This window comes from Pelobates fuscus, chromosome 2, assembly GCF_036172605.1.
Source record: "Pelobates fuscus isolate aPelFus1 chromosome 2, aPelFus1.pri, whole genome shotgun sequence".
Taxonomy (NCBI): domain Eukaryota; kingdom Metazoa; phylum Chordata; class Amphibia; order Anura; family Pelobatidae; genus Pelobates; species Pelobates fuscus.
Window position 1 is genome coordinate 72732983 of NC_086318.1, and position 22676 is coordinate 72755658.

The following is a 22676-nucleotide window of genomic DNA, read 5'->3' on the forward strand; positions in this document are numbered from 1 at the left end:
CCAGTAGTAAAAATAAATATGTAAGTCCTAGATGCCCAAATAAAGACTATAACTTTTGCCCATATTGGTCTTGTGTGGGGTGGGCGACTTGGGGACAGACAGTAGATAAAGACATGATAGTGACTAAGTTGCCGACTAGCCCATATTGTAAGTCTATGGAATGTAATCCCATCCATATACTTATAAATAACCCCGATAAGTTCTTAAACAAATATGGCAATTTATTTGGGTTTCAGATATACGGGACGGGTTTAGATCCTGGGACATTATTGTTTATAGGGATAGAGACTGATACGGTATCCTCCCAAACTCATCAAGTATACCATTCCTTTTATGAAGAGATGAGTATAGATAATAAGATCCCCCATAATGCTAAAAACCTGTTCATCGATTTAGCCGAAAGTATTGCCGGTAGTCTTAATGTTACCAACTGCTATGTGTGTGGAGGTACTAACATGGGAGACCAATGGCCTTGGGAAGCAAAGGAGGTAATGTCCGGTTCTGAGGCAGTTGACCAATTAATATCTACACAAGCCGATTATCATATGAGTGTTAGAGGTAAATCTGAGTGGAGATTAAAGACCTCCATCATAGGTTATGTTTGCATAGCAAGGAAAGGAATAATGTATAATACTTCTGTAGGAGAATTAACTTGTCTAGGGCAAAAAGCTTATGATGATGATACAAAGAATACAACTTGGTGGTCGGCTTCAAATGTCTCAGAACCATCTAACCCGTTTGCTAGATACACCAATTTAAAGGATGTGTGGTTTGATTTATCCATCACATCTACCTGGAGAGCCCCAGCAAATTTGTACTGGATCTGTGGTAAGAAAGCCTATTCGGAGTTGCCACAGGACTGGGAAGGGGCATGTGTGTTGGGTATGCTCAAACCATCCTTCTTCTTGTTACCAATTGAAACAGGTGAGACTTTAGGTGTTAAAGTGTATGATGTGAATCATAGGAAGAAAAGGGGACCCATAGAGATAGGCACCTGGGAAGATAATGAATGGCCTCCCCAGCGTATCATAGATTATTATGGGCCAGCCACGTGGGCTGAGGATGGTACCTTTGGTTACAGAACCCCTATTTATATGCTCAACCGAATTATAAGATTACAGGCGGTGGTTGAGATTATCACCAACGAGACATCACAAGCGCTCAATCTTCTAGCGAAGCATAACACCAGGATGAGGACAGCAGTCTACCAAAATAGATTAGCCTTGGATTACCTTTTGGCAGTAGAGGGAGGTGTATGTGGGAAGTTTAACCTGAGCAATTGCTGTCTTCAAATAGATGACGAAGGGCAAGCAATAGCTGAGCTTACTAGCCATATGGTTAAACTAGCGCATGTGCCTACTCAGGTATGGAAAGGGTATAATCCAAGTAGTTGGTTTGGTAGCTGGTATGAGTGGTTTGGAGGGCTTAAGGCAGTGGTAGGTGGAGTCCTACTGATTTTAATGTTGTGTCTACTCCTGCCGTGTCTTATACCCCTAGTAGTTAGGTCTGTGCAAAGCCTGATAGGAAATATAGCAGAGAGGAAAGCTGCTGCACAGATAATGGCGATTTATAAGTATAAGGCTTTAGATCAGGGAGAACCAATGCAGGAAGATGAGTGTTAAAAGATTCACATCATAAGATAAGTCTGGTCTGGTTCAAGGTAACTTGCGGTGTATGCAAACCAAGGTTAAGTGATGCCTCAAGTAATTGTAAAATATCAAGAGGCATCAAAGGGGGGAATGTGGTGGAATCTCGGTAAAAATAAATTTAGTAGGCCGAGATTACCACGTGGCATGTGTACGTGCATATGCTGACGTATCGATCAGTTGGTTGCACGAGGCAAGATACGATCAGTAGTGTACGGAGCATGTGCAAGAATACAGGATGTAGTATTCCCCCTCCTCCATTGTGCTGGACAAGCCATGCGGTCAAACAGGAAGTTAATTCTTATTTGTGTTGATTGGTTAAGAGAATGTGCGGGTGGAGCTTAATATGGGAGGAGTTATGTGCCTATATAAGGAGCCTGCACTATTGTCCGGGGCTCAGAACTTGCTGTATTTTGGTGACGTTAGTCCCTCTGAGTCCCGATCGGTGATCCAATAAAGAATCTCTTCCTTCCTGAAGAAACCTGTGTCCATCTCTCTGTGCTTGGCTTCCGTCAGTTTCTCCGGTATCAGTTCTCCTGTTCTTCAGGCTGAGAACCTATACTTATGGTTGTAAACTTGTAAAGTCTTGCTTTACTAGGAACGCATCCCACAAATCCCAAGCCTCCAAAGTAATTTGATTTAATTGTAAAGGAGTTTCATGAACGCAATTGGACATTATTTGCTATTACAATGGCTACTCCTCTAGATTTAGACTCATAATAATTAGTAAAATACCCTATGGGTAATTTACAGTTCCTCAATGTGGTAGGTAAGTCCCCCTAAAAATGTGTCTTGAATATATATGATATCTCCCTTAAAAGACCACTCTAGGCACCCAGACCACTTCAGCTTAATGAAGTGGTCTGGGTGCCAGGTCCCTCTAGGATTAACCCTTTTTTTTATAAACATAGCAGTTTCAGAGAAACTGCTATGTTTATAATAGGGTTAATCCAGCCTCCAAATCCTCTAGTGGCTGTCTCACTGAGAGCCGCTAGAGGCGCTTGCGTGATTCTCACTGTGAAAATCACAGTGAGAGCACGCAAGCGTCCATAGGAAAGCATTGTAAATGCTTTCCTATGCGACCGGCTGAATGCGCGCCCAGCTCTTGCCGCGCATGCACATTCAGCTGAAAGGGAGGATCGGAGGTGGAGAGGAGGAGGAGAGCTCCCCGCCAGCTGCTGGAATAAAGGTAAGTTTTAACCCTTTACTCTCCATCCAGCACGGCGGGAGGGGGTCCCTGAGGGTGGGGGCACCCTCAGGGCACTATAATGCCAGGAAAACGAGTATGTTTTCCTGGCACTATAGTGGTCCTTTAAGGCGGGCTAACTATGCTAAAGCTAGCGTACATATTTCTGCCAATTTAAGACCATGTACATTATATAAGAATATATTAAGATTTGTTATTATGGTGTATAATTAGATAGGGCTAATTACGGCTAGTCATCTTAGATAATGAAAAGATAAACGCAAACAAATATTCAAACATTTCTAAAAATAAAAATACAAAATTTGAGAACTCTGAGGACAAAAGCATGGAGAAACTCAATAGCTTGCCCTTCGGTAAATACCCATTCAGTTCTTAAACATTTTTTTGCTCACTTGTGCCATTACAGAGAGAACATATCTGAAGCATATCAGAGTGGCCCCACCCATACTGCCAGTCCAAAACCAAAATGCCAGTAAGATACGGAGATACGGCAACCCCAGGCGATCGTTTCGGCCTTCTTTGGGCATCATCAGTAAGTTGTCGCAGATCCCCCTGTAGGCACAATGACCAGGAGGTCCACATCTGGATTACCCTTTTAATTTGGGGAGTGTCATGTAAATGCATTGAAGCACAAACAAATAATATTAGACATCTAAGAATGGACAAAAGCTTAGAGAAACTCAAGAGTATGCCCTTCGGTAAATCCCCTCTCAGGTCTCAAAATAATTTTTGCTCACTTGTGCCATAACAGACAGAACATATCTGAAGCATATCAAACTGGTCCCATACATACAAGTAATATCCAAAATCGAAATGCCAGCAAGTTCTCTCTGCACTAGAGATACAGCAACCCAGGATGATTGTTTTTGTCTTCTTTGGGCCTTGTCAGTGAGGTGCAGCTGAAACCTCTCTAGGCACAGAGTCCACATCTGGATTACTCTTTTAACTTTGGGAGAGGCAAAATAATGCATTGAAGCAAAAACAAATAATATGAGAACCCTGAGAACGGACAAAAGCTTAGAGAAACTCAATAGCTTGCTTTCTAGAAAAAAAAGTAAATACATAAGAGGGGCTTATTTAATTCTAAATATTCATGCTGCTTCATTTGTTGAGGGAAAAAAATGACGCCTTTCTTGGGTAGAAAATTGCAGAATAATTAAATCCCTCCCGTCTCCCATTGGCAGGAGATTGAGAAGTGGGTCTGTGTATGCAGGCCGACTCTTAAATGGACTTGTATGATCTTTCAGAGGCACAGTATTACAGACATGTATAAGAACAAGTATGAATACAGAGATATACAGAGATAAAAAGTTGGCGAACATATGTATAATAGCACAGGTGCGTTCATAGGACGTTAAGATTTAAGATGTAAATTTAAAGCAAAATTATAGTTTGAGATTTAAACTTAAGAAAAATTGCCAACAAAGCACTGTGATCGTGTTTATTGTACTTAGAGAAAGCTGTAAATTGATTACAACCAGAATTTTAAAATAAGGGTCACAAAGCAGCCAAAAGGTGTTGGCAATGTTTTAGCATAATTGGTCATGGTAATAATGGACTAGGACAGGGGTAGGCAGCATAGCACATCCATGCCGTTCAGGGGACTTACCTGCTCGCTGGTGATCCCACACCGGCAATTGCGATGGGGGAACTTACCTGGCATCCCAGGGAGTCCCCCTGCTGCTGATCCAGCTCTCCTGAGCCATGTGATCACAAGGTCCTTGTGAGGACCTCACAATAACATACACGGAACAGCCGTCCATAGCAGTGCCAGCAGGGGGAGTGCCTGGAATGACAGGTAGTCTCCCTGCTGCCTGTAATAAAGTTAAATAAAGTTCAAACACAGTGTAAAATGAAATAATATATACTTAGATCATATATATAGTTATATATATATATATTATATATATTATCTTAGTATATATATACACATACATACATACATACACATACACTGTCTAAGTGTATTTTAATATTAATATATATATATATATATATATCTATATTAAAATATATGTAGAATGATATTAAATATATTAACGATCAAGGACCGTTGAAACGATCATCGTCCAGGACTTTCATCAGGATAAATGCCTGATCAATACCTGATCCTGATGAAAGTCCTGGACATAGGACCTTTTCGGTTGATCGTGATTTTAACAATTTAAAATAAAGATTGGACTTTTTAACTCTGTGAGTGCTGTTACCTCTTTGGATATGTGGATACCAGAGCCCTGGCTATTTAGCACCTGGCAATTAAGGGAAATTTAAGCGTGAGTGCAAGAGACTTTCCTCGTTTTTTTGTATATAAAATATATATACATATATAAATACGTTAAAAATGAAAAATAATTTTTTTTATTAAAAATAAATAATTAATATATATATATATATATATATATATATATATATATATGTGTTGATATCAAAATACACTTAGAACAAAATAATATATATATATATATATATATATATATATATACATAGTTTAACTTTTTTTTACATATATATATATATATATATATACCTATATATAAATAAAAATAATTATATATATATACACATATGTATATATATATATATATATATATATATATATATATATATATATATATGTATATATATTTATTTTTACATATATATTTATGTAATATTTTTACATAATTAAGTCATTTTATTAATTACAATTTGCGGGGCCTGCCTGATAACCCAGGCAGAAAGTCCAGAGAATTGAATTTGCTAGCACTATATTTGACTCTGTAACTTACCAAAACACCATAAAACCTGTACATAGAGGGTACTGTTTTACACGTGAGACATCGCTGAATACAAATATGTGTATTTTATTGCAGTAAAAGCAAACAGTATTATGACATTCACAGTTAAAATGCCATGCAGAACTAAAAAATAACAACATTTCTTAATTTCTCACATGTTTTACATTTTATACATATTAACATATGTTTCATATCTATATATGTGATGTTAAATGAAAGCCATATTTTTCCTGAATAAAATTATATATAATATATAATATAATAAGTTTTGTTTATGATTTATTTTGATCAAAACGTGTACATTTGGCTCAGTCCATAAGGGGTTAATATAATAAAGTGAAATTAAAAAAGTGAAATAAATTAGGTTGAAAAAAGATAATATATTGAAAGTAAGAGAAATAATATTAAAGTAAAATAAAAGAAACGTTAAAAAAATAAGATTGAAGAACCTATGCTAGCATAAAGCCCAACATTATAAGGTGAAGTATGGGAGTTTGAAAGATGGAGTATGTGTTTTTCATTAGTATTTGAGAACAATAGGCATTATACAGAAGATGTGAGGCAATTGAAGTTAGATGAGAGGTACGCCATCTTCTCTTTATACATCTTAGAGTGATACGTTTTTATACAATTTCTATATTTATTTCAATTATGGTGTTATGGATTTGCAAGACAAATTACCTGTATCCTCAATATCAGCTCCAGGTTATGAATGTTGTCTATGGGTGTGCGTATGCTTCAAGCTGCAGCTTCCACACTGATGATTGCTTTGGTATAGAAGCATGAATCTGTCTGCCCTGGGCACCCTTTTCCCCTGTTCCTACATCCTGGTATTCAAAACAAATCGTGATCTCTGGATATTACCTGATATTCACATCCCACAATTCTTTTTATTTATAATTTTAAACAAATATGCTTCATCAGCACATTATACCACCATGTAAAATGTAATTGTAAGAATGCAAAACCCATAAAATATAATGTACTTTGTAGCTGCATGTTACATAACATTACAGTGCGTAGCATTAGCATGTATTCCCACTGTTATATAATTATAGGAAACATTGGTGAAATAGATTCTCTAAATGTCTCTTACAAATGCAGAAAGAAGGGACAAGTTAGGATATTACTTTTTTTTAAACTTTTAATTCAACAATAATAAATGTCACTGCTTTTAGAAGATTCTGTTGCTGGCTTCTATAAAGATTTCATTTGTCATACATCACAAACGTTGATATCCGTCTGCACTCTTCCTTCATGTCGCCTGGATAAATTTGAAAATGTGTACATTGATCAGTTTAACTTCTGAGCACAAGTGCTGATTTGGTTAAAAGAAAATAGGAATTGTTTGGAAGCCAATTGAATTAGAGTAGAAGACAATCAGAATCCAAGCTCAGAACAGAGTAATCTAGAGATGGATTGAGAGAATTACTAACAGCGAGGAAACTATATTAGCAAACTAGTGGAGAAAATTGCATTCTATGTGATTTAATGAACCCGCTCTCAGCTGCCAGATAGTGGAGTACTTAAAGGCACAACCTCACGTACTAGCCAGAAGACAATATTCTATAATGAAATTGACAATTTGATTGGCTTCTGAAAGCAAATATAACCGTGTATCAAAGGTTTGTCTATAGAAATTTTCGGTGTGTAATTACATTACCCCTGTGTGGTTATGGTTTTCTTCGTGAATTAAGGAGAACAAAAATAAAAATTATTTATATTTTTAATATTTTATTTAAAATGTGTTAAATCTGTGTGGTTTGTTTGCTCATGAGGTGCTATCTCAACCCCCTTTGATAGAGCAGAGTGAATGGCACAGGCATACCTGTAATAATTTGGAATATACGGTGGAGGATATTTAAAATCTCCACAAAATGTTTTCAAGTGGTTTAAAAATGGTGGCTTGCATTCAAAGCCCACTCTTTCTGATTAGCCCTCACTGCTGCCGTTAGATTTTATTGAGAGCTCGGGCAGAGGAACATGCATATGTGATGCTCAGCAACACTATGACCAATGATGGCACACAGAGCATCTTCTTCTTGGTTGTCACCCAGAGTGTTTTGCTCCTCCATACTCCACATGGTGTATGGCAGATTTTACATTTTATTTACACAAAATACATAATTTTTATGAATTTTTTATGAAATATTATTTTCATTTATAATTTATATATTTATTCTATAAATAATAAGTAAATGTATTTTGTATGTAGATTTGTTTCAAATCTTTTACAAAAACGATGAAAGTATATATATATATATATATATATATATATATATATATATATATATATATATATATATAAAATAAAAGAGCTGTCATGGTAATCCATATATGCAAACTTTCAATAAGCTGGAGCTGAGGACTAAATGACTGAAGGATAGTGATAATCATTGAAGTCGTACGAATGCACCCTAACCCGAATATCATTGGATAGAATCTAACCTGAGTAGATAGAAAAGTGATAAACACTCTCAAAGGCTACATCACCCACTTAAAGGGACTCTACCAAAATCACTTAATCTCAATGGTTAGAGGTATAGACCATGTTCCTTTTTTGGACAATGTAAATCATTAAATATGTCATCTATCTATCTATCTATCTATCTATTTATTTATTTATATTTTACAGTATTCGTGTTTGATGTCATAATGTATGCAATAATGCATCTTACAGCACTATGCGCTGTGAGGAGCATCAATTTGGCAGAGCTTGGGTATTGATATGCATGTTTCTCTGTGACAAGCATTGGGATAGCCCAAGATCATGGCATTGATGATCTCACAAAAGATGGAGCAGCTGCCCTGGGGAAACTGTCTCTACTCAGTATTACATGTAAGTTTATTTTTGCTTTATTATAAAATTTGTTTTTTACAAAACACTGGCCACCCTCATGCAAAACGTGAGGCTGTCCAGCATTGTTTCATGTAGTCAAACTTTATAAGCTGCACAAACTGCACACAGCCACTAGAGGCTGTCGCAATCTTCCAAACGTCAATTTTGTTGCAGGGTTAAGAGAACAGGGACAGTGCACCCAGATCACTTCAATGAGATGAGGTGGGCTGGGTGTCTATAATGTCTCATTAAGGACATTACATTTCCATGGGTCTCCATGGTGTGGAAATAAAAATGCACCTATCATCAATTTTAATTAAATTGCTATTGCCAGGAGTACATGCTCTGATGCACAATTCCAGGTGATATCCAAATGAAACAGAATGAAAATGCTGGGGGCCATAATGACGAATATTATTCTTGAAGATTACTTATCTTGCACATCAAGCACATTGCAAATAAATATATTATTATTAATACATAGTGTGGGAAGAGATTAGCGCAAAAGAGGTTGGCAAAGATTAGGAGAAACATGGATGGAAAGGAGGAAAAAAACTGTTGAGATTAAAGGAAAAATGAGAGCAAGCATGGATGATGGACATTAAATTCTCATCACACAGATTGAGACCTTGAAAGATGTAATTCCCCTGTATTAAAGAAAGTAATGTGATCCAGGCACTCAAGGTACAAAAAAGTAGCAGATTTATATGGAGAGTCAACGTTTCAACCTCCAATAAGGTCTTTATCCAGCTGATAATTCTCCCGTATTGAGCATTACTGTCTACAGCCAGCCCAGATGCTTGTCAACTGAACATACAACTTGGGCTGGAAATGGAGAGAGAGATTGACAAAACAAATAGATTAACACTGTGTGTATTTTAATGTAGTCCTGGATATTATAAATAACTGCAAGACACAATAAAAAAAGTGTAAAAGGAAATATTTGTTTGTATTTTATTTGATTCCATGGTTACCAACCAGTGGACAGAGAAGAACTGCCCATGAATTGTTTTCACAGTTTTGATATATATAACAGAAGAACCCTGACAAGGACAAGTTGATTGTTATGTGTTTTTGATCTAACATATGCCATTGACATATAGTTCTTTCTTTCACTGCTAAATACAAAAAAGATGAATGTTGCTGAACCAAAGAAAAGATGTTCAGAGATTATTGGAAACAATTATTTTACATTTAAACAGGTTAATCACTCAGTGTGACTACAATGTCATTTAATACACTGGATACCAAAAGTCTTGTAGATGCTCTAAATGATGATTTCAGCCGTTAAAAAGAGAATGTAACCTGCAAAGTAATGATACAATAAAAAAAAACGCTCCCTCAATCTTCAAATAAAGAATAAATATTTGACATATGTCAGTAAATATGTATGCATGTATGTATGGGTTTGTATGTGGTTTTTATATGTGTGTATGCTCTGTAATTCTATAAATTATTTTGTACTTATATTTTAATTGTAGGTTAATGACATGAGTTTGTTTAATTAGTAACACATGAATTAAAAATTGAGGGTCTTAGTTGGTGGGTTATTTACAATCGACTCATAAAATCAAACTAAAATAATTGGTTATCTTTTTTTGTAATCTCTGGGTATTTTTAGTACTTTTAACCCATGGCATTTAGATTATTATATTGGTTGTGTCTGTTTATTTTGTGTACTCATCTTCTGGAGATTGGTAAGCTTTTCTACTTTGTTGGGAAAAAATATATAAACAATACAAATATAGCTATGCTACATGAAAAGGAAAAAAAAAACAATAATTGTAAAGTAAATCGAGCTAAAGTTCTAATTTTTGTTCATACTGAAATATCATATTCTGCTGATTTTCTTTGAAATACACAGAAATTACTTGTCGCGTCAATTTGTACACAAACAAAATATTTTTCTTACCAAACATTTTTTTTGACTCCCAGGAGATTATGTATGGATTAAAGTGAAAAAAAAAGGAAAAATGGCCATTAGCTCACTCTCCAAAGGCCAATAATTTTGTCAATAATGAGAGCTGAGCTGTCTTGTATTTAGCTTTGATATGTTAGGCGTTCCATAATGGATAGAAATTCATTAAGCAAGAAAGAGAAATGGTTTATTGCTAAATCTACGGCCGAAAATTAGAATTAGTGTCTATGACTGGACTTGTTTCAAATAGAATCCATCTTTTAAGTGTGGCAGTTATAATAGAGAACACGGATTGGAAATGGGTTCCCTTTATAAGCTTGATGATGCATCCTACAACATCAGAGAACATCATCATTTACTTTTAACTTTCTTTAAAAAAAAATTATACTATTTCTGTCATGTAAGCATAGTACATAGTTAAACTGCTGCAAGTACAAGAAAATAACTGACTATAGCAAGAGTAAATTCATTCAAAGTAAAGAAATGTCTTTAAATTTAATGTAAGGAAATTATTTTAGTTATAAAATAATTTCATATTTTTAAAAACTCTTTTTGTGTATATATATATATATATATAAAAAAGAAAACTCATCAGATTTACTAGAAACATTATTAAAGATTTGTTAAAGATCAGATGTCAGAGGTTCGCTAAATTACTCATTTAAAAAGTAGGTGCAATAAAACCTCAACGGTATCAAAATGTAGCTTCTCATTGTGTGGTGTCAGTTACTGCATGAAACAGTGTTTTTACTAGTATCAGAAATGTCAGCAAACATCTACCTCTTAAGTGATGGGGTTGCCAATTTTAATAAAGTCCAACTTAAAGATGGCTAAAGGATGCACCAGCCCAAGCACAAGAGAATAGATGACCTTCTGGCTTTGGTTCATATCTAAAAAGTGCCACAGTAATCTTTTACACAATTGGAATCTCCCATTACCCAAACGTAGAACAAGATGCAAAGTTCATACAAGTAAAAAGTCACCACTAAATGATTTTACTAATTATTAAAATAACGTGTTTTGAGATCTTTGAGTTCTATATTTCTCCACGTTTAATAGTATTATTACTAGTGGTAGTTTTTCAAATTTCATATGGTGTGCAAACCTTCACATACTGCATCTTCTCCTTAACTCCTTTTGGACCACGGACGTACTAGGTATGTCCAACAATAAACAGTCCTTAAGTACCGTGGACGTACCTAGTATATCCGCGGTATTCCTTAGTACTTACCCGATTGCCGCCGTTCCCCCGCTGGCGATCGGTGTTGCTCCTGGTCTGGGGGGACTGTTTGACAACCCAGACAGTCCCCTCTCAGCAAATTAGGCCCCTGCGGGCCATGTGATCGTTCTGAAAGAGCTTCCATAGTGCTGCATGCAGGGGGACTGCGTGAACTGACAGGCAGTCTCCCTGCAACTGTAAAATAAAAAATATATTAGCAAATATAAATATATAGTTGTGTGTGTGTATATATATATATATATATATATATATATATATATATATATATATATATATATATATATATAGTCATACTAAGTGTATTTTTGTAATGCCATAATAAGTGTATATTTATGACAGATAACAGTTTTACAATGTCACTACTGATAAATTTTAAAAATATATATATTTTAAAACAGCAATGTCCTACTTGTACTTATAGCCCTATAATTTGCACTCAAGAAAAAAGCCAACACATGTTAACTAGCTATTTATAAACCCAGGACACAATTTAGAAACTAGTTAGCACAGGTGTTTTTTGGCGGTTGAAGACGCGTAACAGAATTTGGGGTCAAAGTTAGAAAAAGTGTGTGTTTTTTTAAATTTTTTCATCATATTTTATATATATTTTATATTAAATTATATGATATGATGAAAATACTGTTTTTTATTCGAAAGACCATTTAATAGTGAGAAAACAGTATATAATATGTTGGGTACAGTATATGAGTAAGAGGAAAATTACAGCTAAACACAAACATTGCAGAAATGTAAAAACAGCCCTGGTCCTTAACGGTAAAAACATTGAAAAACGGTCTGGTCACTAAGGGGTTATGAACCTAAACATATTTACAAAAATTCCAGCTAATAGGTTGCATGATTTTCTTTCATGACTAACTGACAGAGACCAAGTAAACATTGCTAAAAAAAAACAAGCCCAAAAAACTCAAAATGGGTACTAACAATGTTAAAGAAAACCTGTCACTCTACATTAGAGAAGGTCTTCTATAGAATTCACTGTGAATTTGTGAGGAAGGATCAATGGCCTTTGGGTTTTATTAGAACTATAGTGGTATTATATACAAATCTTTCCTCACAAATGAATAATGTGGGCTTTCTATCAAAGCCATCTGTGACGGAACGCTGGCACTCCAACTGAGTACCTCCGCCAATCAGTGCGCCTAGTGCTCGCTGAGGACTCCAAGCACTCCAACCGACACCATCAGCACTGCAGACCCCACTTCCAGCGATACAGCTGCGCCGGGGTCTCGCCGTCTTCACCCACCCTGGATCCACGACCAGGATCCTGCTCCCAGTGGGTGAACCTCTCCAAAATCCAGAGAGTGTTTAGCAATCCCCAGGGTGTAGGTATCCCTTACCCCAAACATGAGCCAAGGCTTCAAGAAAGGTACAAGATGATCTGCTTTTAATCACCACACACTGGCTTTTATGCAAGGGGACATCCCCCAGGGTGGGACAAAGTACAACCAATAATTTACAGGAAAACCGTAAAACACACCCAGCACAAACATACAATCCCTCCCCTCTGCCTGTGATATAATTACTGAACACAATGGGTTAATGCAATTTGTCACAGGCAGGAAAAATACACTTTATGCAACATATTAATAACTTCCAAAATATACACGCCACAAACATAAAAATCACATATTCGAACTCAGCACACTTCAATTATAAACATAGTGAAAATTCAGCCAATTCCATCCAGGGTTTAAAAAAAGTTAGCTGGAGGTCCCTTTATGACTGACCGCAAGCACATTTTCATGCCCAAAACAGTTCCATAGATTTGGGCTGTGCGGTCGCTCTATTTCAGGCTGAAAAAATGACTAAGTCCCATTCGAACGAGCGTTCGAATCTTCGAACGGGACTTAGTCTCTGCGGCTGCAAAATCATTGTGAAAGAAGGTAAAGCTCAGCGGTGTTCGCGGAACTGTGTAGCCGATTTCAGTTCCATGGACTTACTAGCACACACCACTGACCGCGTTCGACTAAATTAAAATGGCGGCCACTTCGACGACTTCGCCTGCATCGGAAGTGCCATATAAAAAGTACCAATCCTTCCCCATAGAATTTAAAGGTCCAGAAGTGGTGAAATACAATCTGATATGGCTGAATAATGTCTTTAAAGGGCCAAATCTCCCAGGAATCATAATCACAAGGCAAGAGGCTGGCAAGCAGTCCTCTCCAGGCACAAGTGGTGAGGTTAATTTCACCACACCATCCTATTTAAATAATAGCACTTGACAAAGAAGACCACTTTAGCCATCTATACCCATAATGGAGTACTGAAGTTACTAGCAACCACAATCAGATGCATAAGAGCTTAAAGGACCATTTGCTGACACAAACTATTCTCACTAATTCTGCTCTCCTTGCTAGTGACATATGTCCTATTAGTAAGTGTCCAATAACAAGAACCATACCATTAAAATGTAGGTTCTTCCACTGACTAACTACTAACTACTGAAGAACTACTCTGAAGACCACAAGGCTACATTACAGTGTGTACCATCTCAAGAGGGAGACAGGCCAGCATTAACATTCTTCTAGTGAGTTTTCTACACCCCCCCTCCTACTCCTTTTGTCTTGTTGTACTAAACTTAGTGATGTCGCGAACATAAAATTTTCCGTTCGCGAACGGCGAATGCGAACTTCCGCAAATGTTCGCCATAGACTTCAATAGGCAGGCAAATTTTAAAACCCACAGGGACTCTTTCTGGCCACAATAGTGATGGAAAAGTTGTTTCAAGGGGATTAACACCTGGACTGTAGCATGCCGGAGGGGGATCCATGTCAAAACTCCCATGGAAAATTACATAGTTGATACAGAGTCTGGTTTTAATCCATAAAGGGCATAAATCACCTAACATTCCTAAATTGTTTGGAATAACATGCTTTAAAACATCAGGTATGATGTTATATCGATCAGGTAGTGTAAGGGTTACGCCCGCTTCACAGTGACAGACCAAACTCCCCGTTTAACGCACCGCAAACAACCGCAAACAGTCCATTTGCACAACCGCAAACCCCCCATTTGCACAAGGTTGGATACCAAGCTAGCCATGTCCCGTTCCTTGTCCTCACTGATGTCATTGAAGGTCTCTTCCTCCACCCAGCCACGTACAACACCAAGGGTTCCCGAAAGGTGACAACAAGCCCCCTGTATTTTTTTTTAAATGTACACTACTGTTACACCAGATATGAGTTTCACTGGAGTGACACTGTGCCCTGGCAGGCCCTGAAACGCACACGTGTGAAGGAAACTGACTACTATTATTTCACATTCAAATTTCTAGTTTTTTTTTTTTAATGTACACTACTGTTACACCAGATATGAGTTGCACTAGTGTGACACTGTGCCATGGCAGGCCCTGAAACGCATACGTGTGAAGGAAACTGACTGCTATTATATTACAGTCAAAAAAGTTTTTTGTTTTTTTAAATGCAAGCTATTGTGCCCCCAAAACGTTCGTGTGTGGGGGTGCTGGAATGACGTGGGCCAATGGGAGCCCGAATCAACTTTTGACTCCCACTGCCCCTTTAAGAGCGAGCTTGTGACTTGAGCCGTGCTCCTAGTGCCCGGCGGGCCACGTGAACGATCACTGCGGTCAGTGCACGCGGCTAGGTCAAAAGAAGAGATCAAGCCGCATGTGGCTCGTGTGGAGGCAGGAGTGATCCAGCCACGCGGCTCAAGCTTAGGAGCCAGGTCTGTCCCAGGATAAGGTAAATACAGCCACAACCACTTATCCCAATCACACACCTTTCCTAACGTCCTATCCCATTAAAATCATTTTACCGCATATTTAATAAAACAGATAGACCCCCTACTTCATCCAGGTTACCGATCGATGGTTCGATATTCTGAGCCCTCTCTGATTTACTGTACACAACTATTCGATATTCCCACAAATTTTATATAGCATTTATGTTTGTTTGAGACCACCTTAAAAATATTGGATATCGCTAAAAATCATGATCACTTTATACTTTCTCTACAAACCTCTAAAACGAACCAAACTACTCATCCATCCGCTATACTACTTTATCCCACCTAGAACTAGTGCCAGTTAAAATACTTGACTCTACCTTAACCACACTCAGTCATGCCACACACACATTTCACCACTACTCTCACTGAATCCCTCTGACTATGGCTAAATTCATCTTCTACATCAGAACACTACTCCTAAGATTGGGTTGTATCCATGTCTCGGGTCTTTCATTTAGAATAGGGGCAGCTTCGGTCTCCTTCAACACTGACACTCCAGTGCATATTATTAAAAGACTGGGCAGATGGAAATCCTCAGTCTACAACCGATATATTCCTCATCCCGAGAAAGAAATGAGGAAAGCTTTTAAAAGTTTGGCTTTGTAAATTTGATGTATTAAATGTGTTTTTCTTTAATACCTTTTCACCCTCTTTGCATGAACCCGATTTACATATATTACTAATATGTTTCTGAACATATATATTATATTATTCACTCACTCACTCACTCACTCTCTGGGCCGGCCTAAGACATCATGCTGCCTAGGTCCAACAATAAATGTCCATGATGGATAATGTATAATAAACACAGGTTACGGGCTATGGGGGGATAATGTATTATAAACACAGGTTACTGGCTATGGGGGATAATGTATAATAGACACAGATTACTGGCTATGGGGGGGGGTAATGTATAATAAGCACAGGTCACTGGCTATGGAGGATAATGTATAATAAACACAGGTTACTGGCTATGGGAGGATAATGTATAATAAACACAGGTTACTGGCTATGGGGGATAATGTATAATAAACACAGGTTACTGGCTATGGGAGGGAAAATGTATAATAACAAAAGGTTACTGGCTATGGGGGGATAATGCATAATACACACAGGTTACTGGCTATGGGAGGGATAATGTATAATAAACACAGGTTACCTGCTATGGGGGGGGGGGTAATGTATAATAAACACAGGTTACTGGCTATGGGGGGATAATGTATAATAAACACAGGTTACCTGCTATGGGAGGGATAATGTATAATAAACGCAGGTTACTGGCCATTGGAGGATAATGTATAATAAACACAGGTTACTGGCTATGGGAGGATAATGTATAATAAACACAGGTTACTGGCTATGGGAGGATAATGTATAATAAACACAGGTTACTGGCTATGGGGAGGATATTGTATAATAAACACAGGTTACTGGCTATGGGGGATAATGTATAAAAAACACAGGTTACGGGCTATGGGGGGATAATGTGTAATAAACACAGGTTACTGGCTATCGGGGATAATGTATAATAAACACAGGTTACTGGCTATGGGGGATAATGTATAATAAACACAGGTTACTGGCTATGGAGGATAATGTATAATAAACACAAACATAAAAAAATTGCAACTTCAGAATTAATCTAAATTGTATGCTGTCTAGGAGGTGGGAGGATCTGGGAGGGAGGGTCTGCTGCTGATTGGCTGGAATGTGTCTGCTGGCTGTGAGGTACAGGGTCAAAGTTTACTCAATGATGACGAATAGGGGGTGGACCGAACATCGCATATGTTCGCCATCCGTCGCGAACGCGAACAAGCTATGTTCGCCAGGAACTATTCGTCAGCGAACCGTTCGGGACATCACTAACTACACTATATAAATATATATTTACTTTCTTTCTCAGATATATACTTATATTTTATCTTTAATTTATTATTCATCCTATATACACAGGTTTTATGTTTTTTTTATATATTCACTTTGGTGTTTTTTCCAAGTATTTCATTCCCTTTTTTTTTTTTTATGGTTACTTAATAGAGTCTGCTTTCAAGCAACATGAGCAAGCTCAGTGAGTTAGGGGTGTGCTTATATGGGAATACACATCCCACACAGGTGAAAATTAAGGAACACTCTCCTAATTAATCAAAGAGCATTACAACGGAGGAAAAAAACAGAACACAGAAATTTGTATTTTTATTTTTTTTACCTTGGCTAATAAAGCAGATTAAACAAAAATGAAATACAAACCATAGTATACAAACCACTCTATAAGGAACTGCTGGTATTCTAACTCCTACTTGAAAGAGTCTACTTAATAGAGGTTTAGGTCTTGGCATATACTCTCTAGTGACTAAGAAATTGCATTTCCAAAGAATTAGAAAGATGAATAAAATTGGACATTCATTGGGTGGGTAGGATAGTCTCCATAAAAGTGGTGGTGCTCCCAAATATACTATTTATTTCTTGCACCATGACAATACATATACCTAAAAAAACTTTAAGGCACCTACAAAATCACATTAATCATTAGATCGGGAAAAAGTAGCCTCCTAGACTATTTGCACAGATATTTTTTCATCAGGAGGAGAAATGATACATTGGGGTCCCCAATTTGCATACATATTAGCTTAAAAAAGACAGTACTAACAAAATGTAAAGAACGGATTGAAAATTCTGTCTGGATAGATCTAGAAAAAACTGACATTGCAACAATTGCTATGGTCTCTCCCAGAGTCTTTACTAACACAAAAAAACATATTTTAAAATAGAGAGAACAATAATTCTCTTGGTTTATTCTACAACAAATTAATTTTACATTGTTAAAATATAAATTGCTGTTTTGGTAAAATCCTAAATCTGACTTCTTTAGAGTGTGACAGGGTTCCTTACATATTAGAAACATAAAAAAATAGCAAGCTTAGATTCACGATACACAAAGAAAAATGTATTTTATCACTAATTTTTGTTTTTCTTCCCTTTAGAATTAGGATATATATTAGAATGTTTACTTGAAGGCATTCCTTTTGTTAAAGCAGGCTTAGTTTATAACAAATTTAACGTGATCAGAGGCCCTCACAACAAAGCCTTATCTACCTGATATTGCAGTCTTACCCAAAAACATATAGAGGCCCAGCACACCAGGCTCTCTGGTTGAATATGAAATAGATATTAATTACATTTTTACTAAGCATTGGAAGAAGGAAACTGAAATATACTCAAACCTGTGATGCACAGATCACAATGAAATCATAACAATTTACTTTCATGTTGATATATCATCTCAACAAAAATATCAAAAGTTTTTCCAGATATTATTGAGAGCTGCCAAATAACTTGTAAGGTGGAATGAACACAATTTTATATCTGGTCAATGTTATTATGGAGATACGTTTTACCTGGCTAGATAAACACTTTGGGGCATATATTCCCTTATACTGAGTCAGCAATGGCTTTTCTGGACATTATACTGGATGGACTCACTAAGTCTAAAGAAGCCATATGTACATTTTGACTGGATATAAACTAGGACACCATAGAGTTTCCAGAAACTCTATTTCTCCACAGATTACACGAGAAGGTTAATGAATGCTTAACATATATACTCAATTATACTCATCCTATGGTGATATTTGCATTTTTTTAATATAAAAACAGATAAATAACAGAATAGTTTATGTTGCACATTCATATCCTGACATATCTACTGATGGATTGACATATGCGTACTGGACCCTTCAAGACAGGGATTTCTCTTCCCTTTCCTCATTATGTAGAACATTTTTTCAAACCTATAACTACTTCTACATTCTGTGTATTTAAAATGTGAAATTTTACTATATCACTAAGACAAGGACACAAACAAATACAAGAAATATCTCTTGGTACGTCTGTTCTTCTTGTTAAAAAAAAATGTTCTAATTAAATAATATAATAAATATCCTTTAAAGTCTAAATTACTTTTGGTCTTTCCTAATGAAATATATCAGCTATGATTAAGCAAGTGACTTGGCTTCAAATGCAAATCATTAGAAACTGTAGTAAAGCCTTATATTTATTATTCTAATTGTTTTAGAAGCAAAGTTGTTTTATGTGATGCATAATTGTTTAATATTTGTATTATTATGATTAATTTGATCAAATATTAAGCTAGCAATTTATGAATTTAGCTAATTATTATTATTATTATTATTATTATTATTATTATTATTATTACTTTTATCATTTTTACAGATACCATTACAAAGCCATAAAAGTGGAAAGCTCTGTTTAGCACTGGGAGTATTGTAATTAAGAAACCCTTTAGAATTAAGCTAAAAGTAAAAAAAACAGTTGCCTTACTATTGGTACAAGTTTGTAATTATTGCCTAGGTACAACATTTCCCTTCATTAACTGTCTGTCCATTGTGCTCAATTAAGTCATTGATTTCTGAACTCCTCCCCTACACTAAATTTCTTTCCTAATGCTGGTAGTTAAACCAATTTGTTCATAAAGTCAATGATTTAATGGTGGTTGAAGAATTTGATTAAATCAGCACTTTGATAGTTGAAAGCATGATGTGTACTAGTGTCTGTATATATTAATTGGATTTCCCCAATCTTAGATCATAGATTTCCAAACAGCACTCATACACAAACAAAAGTCTTGTTCAGCGTGGGACATTGCATCTGGTAGAAACATGTTTAACTCATTAGCTAGTATTTTTTAGACTTGTGCACCACTTCATCTGGACAGAAAATATTTTCAGGATGGCTGAATTTCAGTAATTGAATCCGACTAGCCAAAAGGGTGTGAAAAATCAGTATACAGAAAAATGTACACGTAATGTATATGTATAAGTACACTGATAGGTACATTTTCCCATCATTTGGTTCACAGATGAAGCAAGAAACAACAAACAGGGGGAAAAAGAAGAGCAGACGTTAAAAAAAATAAGTTTACAAAAATTATATATATATATAGTAATATAGAAATATAGATTTCCATTGACTGCTTCTCCTCTTTTTCCCTCTTTTGGTCATATCACTTGATCTGAGAATAGAATGAGCCTTTAGTCTCTTTTACTTAGGCATCAATCATGTTTTTTTATCGTTCATCTCTGTTTTTTGTGCCACAGGTGGGATTTCCAGATCTTGAATTATAATGAACTTGCTTGTTAGTGATGTCGCGAACACGAAATGTTCGGTTTGCGAACGGTGAACGGGAACTTCCGCAAACGTTCGCGAACCGCGCGAACCGCCATTGACTTCAATGGACAGGCGAATTTTAAAACCCACAGGGACTGTTTCTGGCCACAAAAGTGATGGAAAAGTTGTTTGAAGGGCACTAACACCTTGACTGTGGCATGCCGGAGGGGGATCCATGGCAAAACTCCAATGGAAAATTACACAGTTGATGCAGAGTCTGGTTTTAATCCATAAAGGGCAGAAATCACCTAACATTCCTAAATCGCAATGAATATGGATTGACACCTGACCTATGACAAATTGACACCTTGACATATGGATTGACACCTGTCCTCAGAGCCCCTGATGCACACAGACACAGAGCAGAATAGGGACTGTTCCCCCTACATAGGGTCACTTGGCAGATATGAATTGACACCTGTCCTCAAAGCCCCTGATACACACTGACACAGAGCAGAATAGAGACTGTTCCCCCTACATAGGGTCACTTGGCAGATATGGATTGACACCTGTCCTCAGGGACCCTGATACACACTGACACAGAGCAGAATAGGGACTGTTCCCCCTACATAGGGTCACTTGGCAGGTATGGATTGACACCTGTCCTCAAAGCCCCTAAAACACACTGACACAGAGCAGAATAGAGACTGTTCCCCATCCTCAGAGACCATGATACAAACTGACAATGAGCAGAATAGAGACCGGGGGTCTAGTAGCGTGGACACCCAGCACAGATCCTTTTTCATACAAGGGTCCCTCAACAGGCACGACAGCATGAAAGACCACATTTGCACAAGGTTGGATGTCGAGCTACTCATTTCCCGTTCCTCCTCCTCACACAGAGTAGAATAGAGACTGTTCCCCGTCCTCAAAGTCCATGATACACACTAACACAGAGCAGAATAGAGACTGTTTCCCGTCCTCAAAGCCCCTGATACACACTGACAAAGAGCAGACTAGAGACTGTTCCCCCTACATAGGGTCACTTGGCAGATATGGATTGACACCTGTCCTCAAAGCCCCTGATACACACTGACACAGAGCAGAATAGAGACTGTTCCCCCTACATAGGGTCACTTGGCAGATATGGATTGACACCTGTCCTCAAACCTGTCCACATACACACTGACACAGAGCAGAATAGAGACTGTTCCCCGTCCTCAGAGACCATGATACACACTGACACAGAGCAGAATAGAGACTGTTCCCTATCCTCAAAGCCCCTGATACACACTGACACAGAGCAGAATAGAGACTGTTCCCCGTCCTCAGAGACCATGATACACACCGACACATAGCAGAATAGAGACTGTTCCCCCTAAATAGGGTCACTTGGCAGATATGGATTGACTCCTATCCTAAGGATCCCTGAAACACACTGACACAGAGCAGAATAGAGACTGTTCCCCGTCCTCAAAGCCCATGATACACACTGACACAGAGCAGAATAGGGACTGTTCACCCTACATAGGGTCACTTGGCAGATATGGATTGACAACTGTCCTCAGGGACCCTGATACACACTGACACAGAGCAGAATAGGGACTGTTCCCCCTACATAGGGTCACTTGGCAGGTATGGATTGACACCTGTCCTCAAAGCCCCTGATACACACTGAAACAGAGCAGAATAGAGACTGTTCCCCGTCCTCAGAGACCATGATACACACTGACACAGAGCAGAATAGAGACCGGGGGTCTAGTAGCGTGGACACTCAGCATAGGTCGTTCTCCTTCAGCCTTTTTATACGAGGGTCCCTCAACAGGCACGACAGCATGAAAGACCACATTTGCACAAGGTTGGATGCCGAGCTACTCATTTCCCGTTCCTCCTCCTCACACAGAGTAGAATAGAGACTGTTCCCCGTCCTCAGAGACCATGATACACACTGACACAGAGCAGAATAGAGACTGTTCCCCGTCCTCAGAGACCATGATACACACTGACACAGAGCAGAATAGAGACTGTTCCCCGTCCTCAAAGCCCCTGATACACACTGACAAAGAGCAGAATAGAGACTGTTCCCCCTACATAGGGTCACTTGGCAGATATGGATTGACACCTGTCCTCAAAGCCCCTGATACACACTGACACAGA